This window comes from Nyctibius grandis, chromosome 6 (assembly GCF_013368605.1).
Source record: "Nyctibius grandis isolate bNycGra1 chromosome 6, bNycGra1.pri, whole genome shotgun sequence".
Classification (NCBI taxonomy): domain Eukaryota; kingdom Metazoa; phylum Chordata; class Aves; order Nyctibiiformes; family Nyctibiidae; genus Nyctibius; species Nyctibius grandis.
In genome coordinates this window covers 35,386,070-35,400,825 of record NC_090663.1, presented here as the reverse complement: position 1 = coordinate 35,400,825, position 14,756 = coordinate 35,386,070, and the positions used below count along the sequence as shown (strand labels likewise).

The window sequence follows — 14,756 nt, the reverse complement described above, 5'->3', positions numbered from 1 at the left end:
CATAAACATTTATATGGCTCCAAAATAAATTAAACTGGGGAATGGAGCCACAGTAATACCAAGTAAGTACAAAGAAACAGTCAGTTTTGACCCAGATTAGTTTCCTGATCAATTCACTACAGAGCTGCACAAGTTCTTGTACCAGTATTGCCACAGGGTGACATATGGAGAAGGATAAACTGCTGTAGGCAAGCGGCATTGCTTCTTTTGATGGCCATGCCAGCTGCAACATTTGTGAAATAACAGATTTAAAATAAACTCCTTTTTGGTGCAACCATAACCATGAGTAAGCACAAGTTTATTCTCAAGCAATGCAGAGCTGTCAGGCAAGTTAAGAACCTGTAAAATGCCAAAACAGCCTGAATGGCAAGACTAAAGTCTAGAATGTAACGCTGCAGCAGCGTTGATGGTGGATGACTCATAACAATGAGTCAAATCTGATCCCTTCACTGACAGGAACACCTGCAAAGGCAAACCCATTTTGAGTAAACTCAGACAGGTCAGTTCGGTTTGGAGCACTACTGGTACATGTTAGGGAAATAAAGATATTTAGAGAATATTGGTTATAAAAGTTACTCTAAGACTTATTCCATTCCAAGTTCTGTGTAATGAACTGAATACTGACACCACACCCTGCACCCTGATGTGGCATTCACTGTCTGATGGGAGTGCCAAATGAACCTCTGACTCCAAGTTACTTGATCTGAAATTCAAAAAGTATAACGAGGCTTCTACAGAAGTACTATAGACACTATTAGTTCTGCTCTACTTCTAAGAAAATAATTCCCAAGTTCTATTTCAGCATGCCTTTATTTCAGTGTGAATACTCTTATTTCAATGCGAACTGTAGGAAAAAGCAGCTGAGAAAGACAAGGACATATTTATTTCAGTCTTCAGTTTCCACAGCTGTTTTCTGAGTGTCTGGAGGAGACTGTTACGAAACCTCATCCCCACCATGTGCTGAGATGGTCTTAATACATGGACTTGGAATTCAGGTAGGAGGTACTGCTGAATTCTAAGGCTCATTTATCTAAACCAATACTAAGTAGACTTCTCCCACTTCCCTTTTGACATAAATTTCATACTAGTAACTTTCCACCTGGTTCAAAGGGCTTAGTATATGCCTTTTAGTACATAGTATATGTCTCAGTATAGTAAACAGGCTGCGGCAGGCATCCAGGCAGTGTCTTCTTCCTACCATCCAAAAGCAAACTGGTATACTGTACAAACCTGAAGTCACACATAAAACAGTCACACACTCATTCTCATACCAGAACAGTCCTTTGATTGTTCTTTGGATTGTTTGGTCTTTGGATGCTGACTTGCTTGCCACCTTAAGATTCACTACAGAAAACAAAAAAAAATCCCCACTCTGTATCAGCCAGGATATCTTTTATTTGTAAAATTCTCCAACATTACACTGCTAAATTCCCATAGTCTATAACACAATACAATGCTGCCATATTATCACAGAATCACAGAATCACAGAATGTTAGGGATTGGAAGGGACCTCGAAAGCATCTAGTCCAATCCCCCTATCTTAACTAGGAAGCAAGAACCCAGAAGTGGCTGAAGGTTCAGACATGCTTTCTTGGTATAGGTCTTCAACGATACATAAAAGGAATGAAGAGACCCTCTCTAAATGGTCAAATCAGTACCAAAGGCCAGCAAAACAACCCACACAGGATGGGAGCAACATTTTTGTGACTTCCATTCTTCACTGCTTAGGATGGTCAGCTGCTCCTAACCATGCAGCCTGGTGTGGGATCATATTCTGAAACATCAGTTTGAACCACTTTAACAGCTACAGAGTTTCACTCTTCTTGGGCTGAAGCACATCCCGCTTGTGCATTTCATGAAGGCTGATACAATATCAAACTTCATCTCTGGAGCCAAGAAAACATGTTTCTTATAATGGCTCCTACCTCTGAGTCTGTGCTCAAAACGTAATCTTTGTGTTTTGCCCAGTAATTTACCCAGTTTACCAGCAATACCGAACCAAGCCAAATACATTTCAGCAGAACTGTATCACAAAAAATGCTAATGTCAAGGACTGCAGTATTTCTGATGGGGCAATCCAACCTTTCCCCTCCTGGGCCTCCAGACTAGAAATCTGTGGTAAAATAGTCAGCCTTATCCAAGTTCCCTGGCTGGCCCAGTTCCACATCCAGGCAGACGATGTCTATAGGCTATCCAATTCACAGATTTATTTCCCAAGTTGAGCGTGGTGGAGGTTTTGTTGTTGTTGTTCCTGAAATCCTGCTTGCTAAATTTTCTAAGAGAAATGCAAAAGTTCTCCACTTTCACGCCAGCAGCCATGCTAGTTGTTTATGAGAATGCCACTTCACAGAAGTAGCACTGTGAATAAAATTGCTATATACCACTGTTTCAGGTCTTCCTCCAGTCTTTAGGTGAATTTTTCAAGGGGTTTGTTTACCATCAAAGAAGATTCTACGTACAGCACTTGCAAGCTTGTCTCCCTAGAAAGCAGATGCTCCACCAACTACTGATTTTCCCTTTTGACTCAGATGATCTATGTTCAAGGGTGTGCAATCTTCTCGAGCAAGGTGGAGAAATTCAGTGTTGCATATCTCAGATGCCCTGCTGCGTGTTTCCAGAGTCTTGTTTCCCTGAACATAGTGGGAGTCAAATTAAGGAGTGAGCTGCTTTGCTTATAGTTCCAGGCTGCTTTCCAGCCACCACTTCCAACCCCAAGCTGTCCCTTCAGGGAACACTATGAGCACCATTCACATCATTCTGTGTTTCTGCTGCCTTCTGCCATCTGCAAACATTTGCAATTAAATCAACTCACTGTTTGACTGTGTGTTATCAGCGATGTTTGTTATCAGATCCTTAGAAACCATATGGAACATCGAAACCCACACTTCTATTAGCTAGTTTTCAACCATGCTAAAATACTGGGTTTCATTGTTCCCTGATTTAGATTAAAGGAAGATACTTATCCCACTCAGCATTTTCTACAGGAGGAGTGATTGGTACCAATAATCACACAGTTGCTTGGACAAATATACTTTAATATTACATGTTTTCATAAACAGGCACAAGAAGATAATTTTGAAGAACCCTGATAGCTTATAATAGCCTACTAATACATGCAAATGAGAGTTGAGAGTGTGGGGGAGGGGGAGGGAAGAAGAGGGATGTTTTGCAACTTCAGTAATTTCACTGGTTCCTATGGAAATATTACCTATTTACAAAGCCAAACTGAGATCAGAATCAGGTCAAACATGCAGTAATGGAACTACAGTTACAGTAAAGATGTAACAGATGCAAAGTAGGAACTATATGAAATACTTCATAAAAAAGCAATTTCACATACAAGGCATTTACCAAGCAAGTCTACAAGACAGCAACAGCAAAAATGCAACTGGTGAGTGACATCTTCTTGATCTAAAATGTATTACGTTTTTTAGCTCCTGTTAAAAGGAATGAAACTATGGAATTGAAGTCTACAGGAGTCCCTATGTTGCAGGAAAAACATGATTCTAAATGCCCAAACTTACTTCAAAAGCTTGAGGGATAAAGCACTCCCATGACCAAAGTTTTTGCAACTAATACTTTCTCCAGTTAAAAAAAAAAAGAAAAAAAAAAAAGATGGTCTAAAAGAAAGAGAAAAATCAGAAAGGATAAGAGAAATTACTGTATATTTTACAGCTATGTGGAACATATTTTATAGTTTCTCCCAATGGTGGTACAATTTAAGCAGCTCGTCCTGCTTATTCTATTGTCTCCTGTGTGTCTATCTCCTAGTTGTAGCCACAGCCATGTGTGTGGCCATGTAATAAACGGTAACAGGGAACTGATCCTTAAACAAAAGTATCCCAAGGAAAAAAATGAATTTGTTTTCTAACCCAGTTCATTGCACAGTACCACAAACAGCTGTGCAGGCACAGAGGGATGGTTACTGAAGCGGGACCAAGAGACAGCAGCCTGGAGCACAACACAAGAGCTGCTTATGCTGACACGGCTTCAGTAAGAAACACACAAACTATACGTGTGAGCCCATCCAGACTGGGAAAGCCACTTGTTTCACAGAGCATAGTAGATACATTTTAATTAGTTACAATGAAATAGTGTAAACATTCACTTTACATAATCTGAAAGCTGACTTAATTTATTGTGTGTGGGTAAAAATGCAACATCAACAGTATTTTACTGCAAATTCTGCTCTTTTTGCATCTGGTTCATTGAACTAAGTGCAACCCATCTGTTACCATGTAGGACAGAAAAACAGTCAAATAGAAAAAAACCCTCTTGTTTAATACAAACCCAAAATTATTTGCTTAGACAACTAATGAAGTGGAGTATATAGGCAATTAAACACCATAGACGGCTTTAGAGAGTACTACAAAATTGCAAGAAGGTTTATAAAAGTTTATATCCGGGACAATTAGAAACACAAAAATGGGATTATTAAGCCTGATGTTGAAACTAGTTGCCTCAGAATAAGGCACATGCATGTAATAAACTAAAATGGTCTAATAAAATATTTCTAATAGTTGGACATTGCATGGGAGGCTGCAGACAATTCTGGACTGGATACCCAGAAGCAGCATCCCACTAAGGAATAAATGTTGAAACAATTAGAACAGATTTCCTTCATTTAGGGAAAGTATGTTACAGGGCTGATTTTTCCCTCTCAGACAGTTTCTTCTCTCTACCATACAAAAATCAGAGAGTCAATACCTCGCTGCCATAAGACAGTCATTTTACCAGAACACCTCGTAGCAAATGATAACTTGCTACTACATGGTATTTTTCAGTATCAGGCTCTACCACCATGATGAAAGTTGCATTTTCATGGGACAAATGAGAAGGTTTCTCCAAACGACATATGAACATTTACTTTTCAACTCCTGAAAACTTCTTCTCATTGTCTTATAAATCTAAAGGAGTCTCAGCAATAGTTGGTTGATGTAATTCCCACAAAATATTACACAGTTTCAGAGGTTGGGCATTCAGAAGAGAGAAGGGGAAACTAAACAGGTGGAGAAATGAAAAAAAAAAGCAAGACTGGTAGGAAAGTAATATATGAAAATCATATTGCAATTGGCAGAGCTACAATAAAACTAAGCTCTAAAATCCAAATATATGATTTGGGGGACTATGTGTGTGTTTGGGGAGGGCAAGATCACAAATTAGTCTTCATGATGATCTTGGCCTAAAACATCCATGAACTCAAGCTCTGATATGACTGTCAAGCACTTCAGCAAAATAAAATTATTATTATTATTGTTGCTAAACAGGCAAGCAATATCTCACTCTAATGCTGTATTGCTTTTAGTTTAAAAAGATAATAAAATATACTTGACAAAGAAAGAAGCAGAGAACACATTAACTGTGAAGTCACAACACTTCCCATATGGGAAAACATATTTATAAACAACTTATTCGTGTGGAAGTATGAATTTAAATAATTTTGATGTCCACTGTGGGATTGTTCTAACCTATCTATTTTATTGTCAAGAAAATTTCTGCTAGAAAGTCAACAAGAGTAAAATCAAAGACCACAAAGTATGCCCTTCTTCCTGATGTTCCGCGAATATGTAAACAAGCCAGCACTGAACGCTTTACTTACATCGCATGTTTAGTTTTCATGCAAGCCAGAGAACAATGCAGACCTGATACGGCTCATAGCTTAAGTTCTATGCAGCACAAGAATTTATGCAAATTGTGACTGAAAACCTGGAGTTCTCAGGTAGTCTGGGTTCTACCACACGCATTAAACAAAGTATTCATACTCATTAGCTCACGTTCCAACTCTCAGGAGCAAACACCATGTGAATCACCATGGCTTCCCTATGCAGCACCTCATCTTCAGCCACCACTGCTACAGAAAACAAACCACCACAGAGAACCTCATAATATTCTTTTTTGCCACATAAGTGCCAGCTAAATCAGATTAATGTGCTGAAATCCCACTCCATTGCTTAGACCACAAGAAGAGTCTGACTAGATCTGCTAGATTTGGTTTCAAGCATTTGGATACTGGAAAACAATAAGGTTGTCGACTACTTTCTGCCAGGTATTTGGATCTTTCACATAAATGAACAATGACAAGAATCCATTTGGCTCTGGACAAGAAGGCAGAAAAATACAAATACTGGGAGAAGGCAGTTATGGACCTTAGGAAAAACACTTCACCTCCGTAAGTCTGTTTCCAAAGATCTTTTTAGCTCCAGCATGGTCAGGGTATGAAGCTGTAGGCATAGTTTGTTTGTTTACACCAGCACAAATCTCTACAGACCATCAAGTTATTCCACATGAACTGATGTAAACATGAAGTGCAGCAGTCTCTATTGCACTGAAAAATATGCTGGGAAATGGGAAAGACAGCACTGTGAGAATACGAGGAACAGCAATTTACCCATTTGGCTTCCTTAGGAGCCCAAGTACTTTATGGAGTAACTTGAAAAGATATTTTAGTCTTTATTCATAGTAAATATGTGGGCCAATTCAGAATGGGGCACAGAATTAAATTAACAGAAAGGATAAGATACACTTCAAGGGATGGAAAGGACAGGCACGTAGGTCATCTTAAAACAGTGAAAACCCAAAGCAGACTTATTAGATACAATAGCGAAGTCGCCTCATAGATGGTATTTAAGAATTACTATTTTCAACTTCTCTGGACCTTTCCATCTGATAGTGAATATTATCATTGCAAATTTTATAGTATTTCTAACCAAGCACTTCTTGGTCATTCATATCAATGAATTTTATATTGGATCTTTTTATCGATCTAGTTCTAGATAATTGCCATTCTTCTCTTATTAGTTTGTCAACATAGCAATTTACCTAGGGCATACTCATGCCTTATTGAAAAATCACAGAATCACAGAATCAACCAGGTTGGAAGAGACCTCAGGGATCATCGAGTCCAACCGTTGCCCTCACACCACCCTGTCAACTAGACCATGGCACTAAGTGCCATGTCCAGTCTTTTCTTTTTCAAAAATAATTTTTTGAAAAACAAATTCACAGATGTAAGAGGTGCTTTCTACAAACAGGCCTGACAGAAGCCCCCAGCTCAGGACTTCCCTCTTCACAGGGGAGGAGACCTCGTTACACCTGCAGAATGGCCTCTCCTTATCGCTAACTGCCCAGGGCCCCTCCTGGAGTCTATGTAAAGAAAGAGAGCGGACGCAGTTTGGTAAGCAGTGCATAGGTGTAACACATCCAGAGTTTCTAAAAATGTATTGCTGAGGAAAAACAACAACAGCAGAACATATAAATTACCATGTACCTATTATTGCAAAAACATGTAAGAATTTTTGCTGGCCTGCAATTTCCACACAACAAACCTGATGTCTCATGATACATACTTCAGTACTACCCTTAAAAGTTCTCCCCCTCTTCAAATCCTTACAGCAGAACACAGCAATTAAACTCTGTGACTGACTGCACTCAAATACTTACTGTTAGCTTTAAACCTTAAAACAAGTTAGACTGTCATTACAAGGATTAAAAATACTGCCTAGTCATCTAAATTACTGCTTCTAAAAGGCACACTGAAGCAGTGTACCTTTGAAAAGAATCACACACTCATGCTAATTCTATATATCCACAAGCTTTTTCATCTAATCCACAGTGCTGAAAGTATTTCATGGCAAGTCACATCTCATTGTTTTCTCTCAACTGCACGATAGTCCAAAAACATTCAAGGGCAGAATAAAATCCATATTACACCAAATCACCCATAAACAGTGAATTCAGAGGAACTAATTTAAATCCTCATGGGATTAATCAGATATCTTCATGATATCCAAATGTTACATTTTCCTTAACTATTATGGAGATGTTTCTCAATCTAAGGAAACTGGGAAGAGGACAATAAATAATCCTTTCCAAATTCCATTTCAATTATTATTTATTCCATAACCACAATGCACATGGTACTGCACAAACAAAATAAAATAAACACAATTGCTTTCCCATCTTGTCAAACAGCATGCAATCAAACTCCAGACAAAGAACTAACCTACCTCAAACAAAATGGGTTAGGACCAGGCATTAGCCACATGAATTCACACAGCTATAGAATAGGTTATCCACATCATTCACAGTTTTCACAGTAAAGGAAATGAAGATTAGTTTGCATTGAATCCAACTCTCCCCTCCCAAAAAGAGTCAAATAAAGAATGTTCTTTAAAGGAAAAATAAATTTATTCTGTACATTTCTCAAAAAAATAACTTTATTCTGGAAAGCAAAAAGCACAGATGAAGTGAAGTTGTATATTAAACACAGAAGATGGTAGTAAATCTGGCCAAATTACTTGGTACAGTTTATCTTTTCCTCCAGTCCAGCATCAGCTGACAAATGATTCTTAGTTAAGTTCCCTGCAGAAGATCTGGGAAGAAAATTTATTTACTTGGATTTTGTCAGTTGACACCTTTCTACACTTTGTCACCTTTCTACAGCAGATAAACTGCTGCTTGACAAAATTCTAGTAACCAGTACAATTGGATGAATCTGATCAAGTACTATGCCTTTCTGGTGGTACCTCTGACAAAATAGTTTTCAGAAATGAGGTAATCTAGTGAGAGCAGCCACGCAAGACTTCTAAAAACTGATGCTATCATCACAAAGAGGTAAAATCACCCTGCCATTCGTGATATAGGGGCCTACAGAGTAACGCTGAATCACCAACACTGACTCTGCCCATTCTGATTGCTTATCAGAAACAGCAGCTCTTGTGTGCACTCTGCTGCGTTTCTGGTGAGTTGTCATAGGGAACTGAGGGCACCAAACATCACCTTTCTCTAGCAACTGCATGGAGGTCTTTACGGGTCACCTACATAAACTACTGGGTGTGGTCAGAAAAGGTAATTGAAAAAGTGAGGTGGAAGGAGAACCAAAGTCTGTGGACAAGCATGAGAATAGTGTCACAGTTTATATGTGATTTTTTTCCTGTGTGGCTGGTTTCCTTCTACTTGTCAGATGGCATGCAGCCATTCAGACACTAATAAGAGATTCTACCCTTCCAAAATAAGTTTTGGAGAAGTCATCCTATGGCCTGGATTCTTGTGTAAACTAGTTTTAGGTAATGTCATGCTGTTTCGAGACGCCATAACCCAAACTAGAGTAACTACCTGTTAGAAGAGCTGTGATGACCTTCCCATTGCCATTCCATACCATTCAAAATGAGTTCGTTGCTGTCTGGGCTACATTTTGAGAGGCTAGGTCTTCCTTCAGGATTCTATTAACTTTATGATATGTGCATGGAGGTACACGTTATTCATGAGGGCCTCTGTCATTAAGTTTAACCATATTAATACTATACTCTAGTTTGACGCTTACTTCTTCGTAACGTATGTTGGGTGTGCGTGTACGTATATACACAACCATCACACATATATGGGAGTCCATGCAGTCTACGACAGAATATTAATGGCCACAGCAAATAAAGCATAGATATGACAATTGTCTGTGTATGCTGTTCCAGTAGCACCTCTCCCCTAGTTGCATTCAATAAACACAGACCCAACACCAGCCATTAGCCTATCGACTTTTTAGACTGTCACAACCTGCCCACCCTCATTTCTATGGGGGTTCATGGTCAAGTGAGACTCACGGAACTAACGCATAACCATGTACAAAGTTTCTGTAGATCATATCTTGACATTAAAAGATCTGCAACAATCGTCTTGCAAGCAGAATGCTTTATTCAATGTAACGGTGCATTTTTTCTCCAGCTGTGTAGAACAAGATGTCCTGAGCTAACTGCTCATTCTGTGGTCAAGCACATGCAATACACTTCCCCATCAGTATCCCACATAGATTCAGAAATCTCTCATTCGATACATACACAATCCTATGCAGGAACTCGTGAAGACAATGACAATATTCAGTGAATTTCAAAATTATCTTCCCCTTGGAGTACGTCCACTCAGATAAATTACAATTTTGAGATCAGGCAAGATAATATTGCGCATCTTGGATCACTATCAGCAATGACTAAACTTAGGAATCCCAGAAGCCACTTTTACTAGTAACCTTTGTAACTCTCACTGGAGTTGTAGTGGCAGATCACTTACACGAATGCTTTTCCCAGCAGAGAAGAGGACACGTTCATAATTTTCTGAAAGCTCCACTGTTTGCTTCCAACAGCCCTATCACTTGACTTACCAATGTTAAATTGTTTAGCTACTAAACCAGTGGAATGAGGACGATTGTTACCCCAACTGGACAATGCACAGGTTGAAGAACCAACAAGACTGAAGATCAGAATTGTGTTGTGACACTGAGGGATCAAAAGCAATGATGTGATAAACGGCAAAGGTGTCGTGAAGGTGGGCACTTGCAGATACATGAAAACTTTTAGACACAGAAACATGACTCCCAAGTATTTTTATATACTTTTTAATAATTTCAGCAGCATAGAAAATAATTTTTAATGTCTTACTATGGAAAAAGCTAATGTGAATACATGAAGTTCTGCTTTAAAGTCACAAATATGCGTACAAACGGCATTGCTAACTGTTTTCTACATCTTTGGCTATGTGGCATTAATAGATCACCACCTGCCTGGGAAGTACCTGCGGGAAGAAGGGAAAAGAAATGGCAGAAAGTTGCTCGTTCCAGTATCAAAAAAGAACAGTAAGTCAAAGACAGGGCTGGCAGCCTACAATGCATGCTCTATTTTAAGTTAATGCTCTACCCAATATTGCCTATGTAAAAGAAAGATTCCCTAAAGGGTTCTACCCTGAAGTACGTCATCCTATGAGCTGGGGAAAATACTGGTTAAAAACAGGACAACAAGCAAACCAGGAAAGCATGCCATGTTTTGTTGTGGGGTTTTTTGTGTCATATGATACCTGTATCATGACAGACAGATGTCAAAATACCTACAGAACCAATGCGGGCGAAGAGGATCAAAAGCTATATGAGTAAAGCTGAGAAAACTTTATCATCTTACAACCTCTATGACAACTTAGGGAATGAGATTTAGCTTAAGCTCTTTTTCGATCATTTGCAATCTTTCCCCTTCATTTGCCTCTGTCTTAAAGTCCACTGCAAAATGAACAAAAATCTGCCAAGGCAAAAAAGGAGGAACTAAATCTTCACAGCACCTTTCAATACATTTCATTTTGCAATGAATGCATGACACAACTTTTCGCAGTTACTCTGCAGTGCATGCAAGCTGAAAGGTAGAAGCAATGTGCATTTTCAAGCAAGCTAAAAACCACATTGACTTAAGCTGATGTGTGTTTTTTTCTCCACAGTTGTAGAGTTAATCTCTGTCCCATTTCTGGTCCCTACACTTGTAAAATTAAGTTTCACATCTTTTCACTTAAGATACATGGGGTTTTTGCAATTATCTCCACCTAGAGGAATTCTAAGCTGCTGGATCCTTGTATCCAACATACTTACCCATAAGTTCTGTCTGGTTTTAGTCACTCTAACAGCCATTTGCAACCACTGATTCACAAACTGAAGCCTTCTCCTTCAAATTACATTGTTACCAAAACACTTGGAAAGTGAAAAAGTAAATTTTTAAGAAGTTTTAAATTATTATTCTCCTTTTATCTTACCTGTCTTTTTGTACTCACTGCCACTTATTATGCCAATGCATTCATATATCAAATATCCCCATAAAAAGCTAATAAATGGCATCAATAACTTAACACATTGACTCCAAATTCATTTTCATCCTTAAGTACCTTGTTAATTAGAACCTTAAGCTAAAAAAAGTCAGAATTATATACAGACAGGTTGAAAATATGCTAAATACATGAATTTATTAAGAAAGTTGAAACTGATTTTGATTTAGTCTATAAGTGTGTACAGAGTTAGAAGCAGCTACATATTTATGCATCTTATCAAGTATATTTTTATTGAGGTCAGGAATCATGTCAGACCATTTATGCATGCACACACTAGCCAACATACTGAGCTTCGGGATCAAAACTTCATTGCATTAAAACTTCACGAAGTGCCAATCTTCATCCAAGTCTGAAGAATCAAAAGTTGTATTTTAGCAACAGCAGTTAGAAGATTACTCCATACATGGATAATCTTCACCGCAACATGTGGCAAAAGACTAAATATGTATGTCATTCATACAAAAAGTCACTGCACCTTTCAAAAGATATCATTACGGCTACTTACGTTTCTATGGGCTTGTTTTATTCCTGTCCCAATTTGTATCAGAGCCCAGCAGGGTTTAGAAGAAGTGTGTGGACAGGGGTAGTGTCAAATGGAATCCACAGCAGCAATGGACATCTGTTTACAGGAGCTGTGCCGGCACCATGTTTTTTTCTGTCTGACTATATAGTACATGATAGATGTCAATGAAAACTAGTTTCGTTTTTGTATAGGCCTTAAGCCTATTTTTACTGTCAATGTTTTAATGCCATTAGGTAACACAAACCAGAACTCAAAACATTTTCTGCACTGTGTAATCCAAATTCTAATCCAACATCCACTGTGGACTGAATCTGCACAGTGTCTACATGAACTTTTCATAGAATTTATTTTGTCTTTCTAGCATAAACAAACCACCATCAGCTTATTTCAATATATACAAGTTCTATATGCCATGATCCCTTGTCTTACATTCCTCATCTCTGAAACATCTGAATGCCTCCCAATGTATTTGTTTTGGGTTTTTAGGAAGAATACAAAGAGAAATGTGTTTGAAAGCTTTTAAAATAAATACATATTAGGTATTAATATACTTGAAGCAGAGGTGGGCTTGAAGGAGTTCCTTTCACAGCTTGGGCCACACTTCAGGAAACTTCTGTCGCTTTCACAGGTAAATTACTTTTGCTAGAATGATGTTAAGCACTGGCATAACAATCAGCAGAAACTACACTCACTGTCAGAACCAAGTGGTGCGATATCCCTCCCGCCCCAAAACTAATTTAGTTCAGCCATTTTAATGGAGTTCACCCAGAAGCGAGATTTCTGTCAGATCCACAACACTCTATCATCTAAAAGGTATCATAAATTTCAAGTGATAACCAATATTTTAAAATGAAGGCTCTTGTTCTGCTACTATAGATACATTACATTTTAAATATTATTTCATTGGACTAGCTTTCTCCAGCTGCCAGTAGCATTACACATTGGATGACATACTTCAAACTCATTTCTATATTTAAACATGCAAAGTTGGCAGAAGGGAAGAATCTTGTTTCCTAAACTTGCTTTACAACAGTTACGGACTTGCACCCACTTCGTGCTCTCCACTGAAGCGTGATTTCCCCATCTTCTCAAAATGTACTGAAGAACTGAGGTTGCATTGCGATTATATGCTTTGACTCAGTAAAAAACCTGCACGGACAGCACCTCCAGATAGAGCCAGTGCTCGAGCGAGCTTGTCGGAAACCCAGGGAGAGCAGTTTCACCCATCCACGCCTCCAAACCTTTACAGCAGCAGCAGATGCTACCCCAGGACCAGCAAATAAGGTCCTACCCCTCTCGCCCGGCAGCCTCCGGGTGCACCTCTCCCCTTGTGCCCGGCACCCCCTCCTGCCCCTGCCCGCGGGCGCCAGACCCCCGCACCCCCTCCCCGGCTGCAGCGGCCGAGCGCTGGCGACCAGAGTGAGCACGGAAAAGCCAGGGCCCTTTCCCCCACGGCGGACTTCATACGGCAGCAGAAAAGCCCTTGGATCTCCTCCCCACGCAAGTCGCCCGGCACTAACAAGAACTCCTCGGAGCGCCCCTCGGGGCGGGGGGCAGAACCCCTCCACCGCACAGCGGAGCCTCCCGCCTGGCTCGGACGTGGGGGTGAGGGGGTACCCATCGCCCCCACGTCCGAGGGAGGCGGGAAGCCCCGGCAGCGGCGCTTCCCCCAACCCTTCGCCCACCCGCTCCGGGGGAAGGGAAAGGCGGGAGAAGGGCGCCACTTACGGGGCCCGGGCACGGCTCCCTTCGGCGGCGGCGGGTCGGGCTGCGCGGAGGGGTGCGGAGGCAGCGGCGGATCTCTCTCAGCGGCGGATCTCTCTCAGCGGCGAAAGCCGGGTCGCTCCTCCTCTGAGGAAGCCCCCATGCCCGGCCTTCCCACACGCGGGGCCGGCTACCACCACCCCGCCCCGCCGACCCCCTTCCCGCCCTCCCCTCCCCTCCCCTCAGAGCCAGGCCAGCCCCCCTCAGCTGAGCGGCGCGATGGCGCTGCGGGGAGATGGGGGCTTCCCTGAAGGGTCGGGCCGTGTTTCCGCCGTGTCCCTGCGGTAAGGGAGGCCGGGCAGGTGCCCGCCTCAGAGCCGTGACTGACCCCACTGTACCTCCTTTAACGGTCGAGGAGCAACCATTGAAGTCCCACCCGCGACTCTCCCCCATTTCTCATTACCAAGAGTCTCCGGGGTTTTCTAACCTAGTTTGGGCCCCTTTGAAGCTCTGCGTGTGAACAGCACCTGCGGGGGGTTCGTGACCCACCCTCAGAAACAATTCTCCATAGTTTTAGATGGGTGAGCGTGTGGGTGGATGCGTTCCTCAGCCTTGGGTTAGGAGGCAGGAGGAACGGCCGCTCCAGGGTCGGACACCTTGGAAATGCCCTTTACTGCTTGCTGGATGTATTTTCCAGGGCAGCTTTCAGGAGCGTGTGGTGGGACCGTGCGTCATGCACCGCTCCATGTGGGTTTTCGTGGTGAAGCTCCAGGGAGCGGTGGGAACCAGGGAGAAAGAGCCGCTGCAGCTGTCCTAGGAGATAGAGCTTTGGAGGTTGCTTTTGGGATACATCATAGGCAAAATCTGGCAGAGAGCAGCAAGAAGTGCCACAGGATGGGA

General features: G+C 41.2%; 1 protein-coding gene across 1 annotated transcript in view; it reads right to left on the bottom strand.

Moving 5' to 3' along the window:
• The window catches only part of SLC7A2 (solute carrier family 7 member 2), a 61,826-nt gene extending 47,765 nt beyond the window's left edge, over window positions 1-14,061 (bottom strand). Inside the window, exon 1 of the mRNA XM_068404262.1 lies at window positions 13,881-14,061. The gene's annotated coding sequence lies outside the window, so the exon portion shown is untranslated. The remainder of the gene's footprint in view (window positions 1-13,880) is intronic.
• Between the last annotated feature and the right edge of the window lie 695 nt (window positions 14,062-14,756).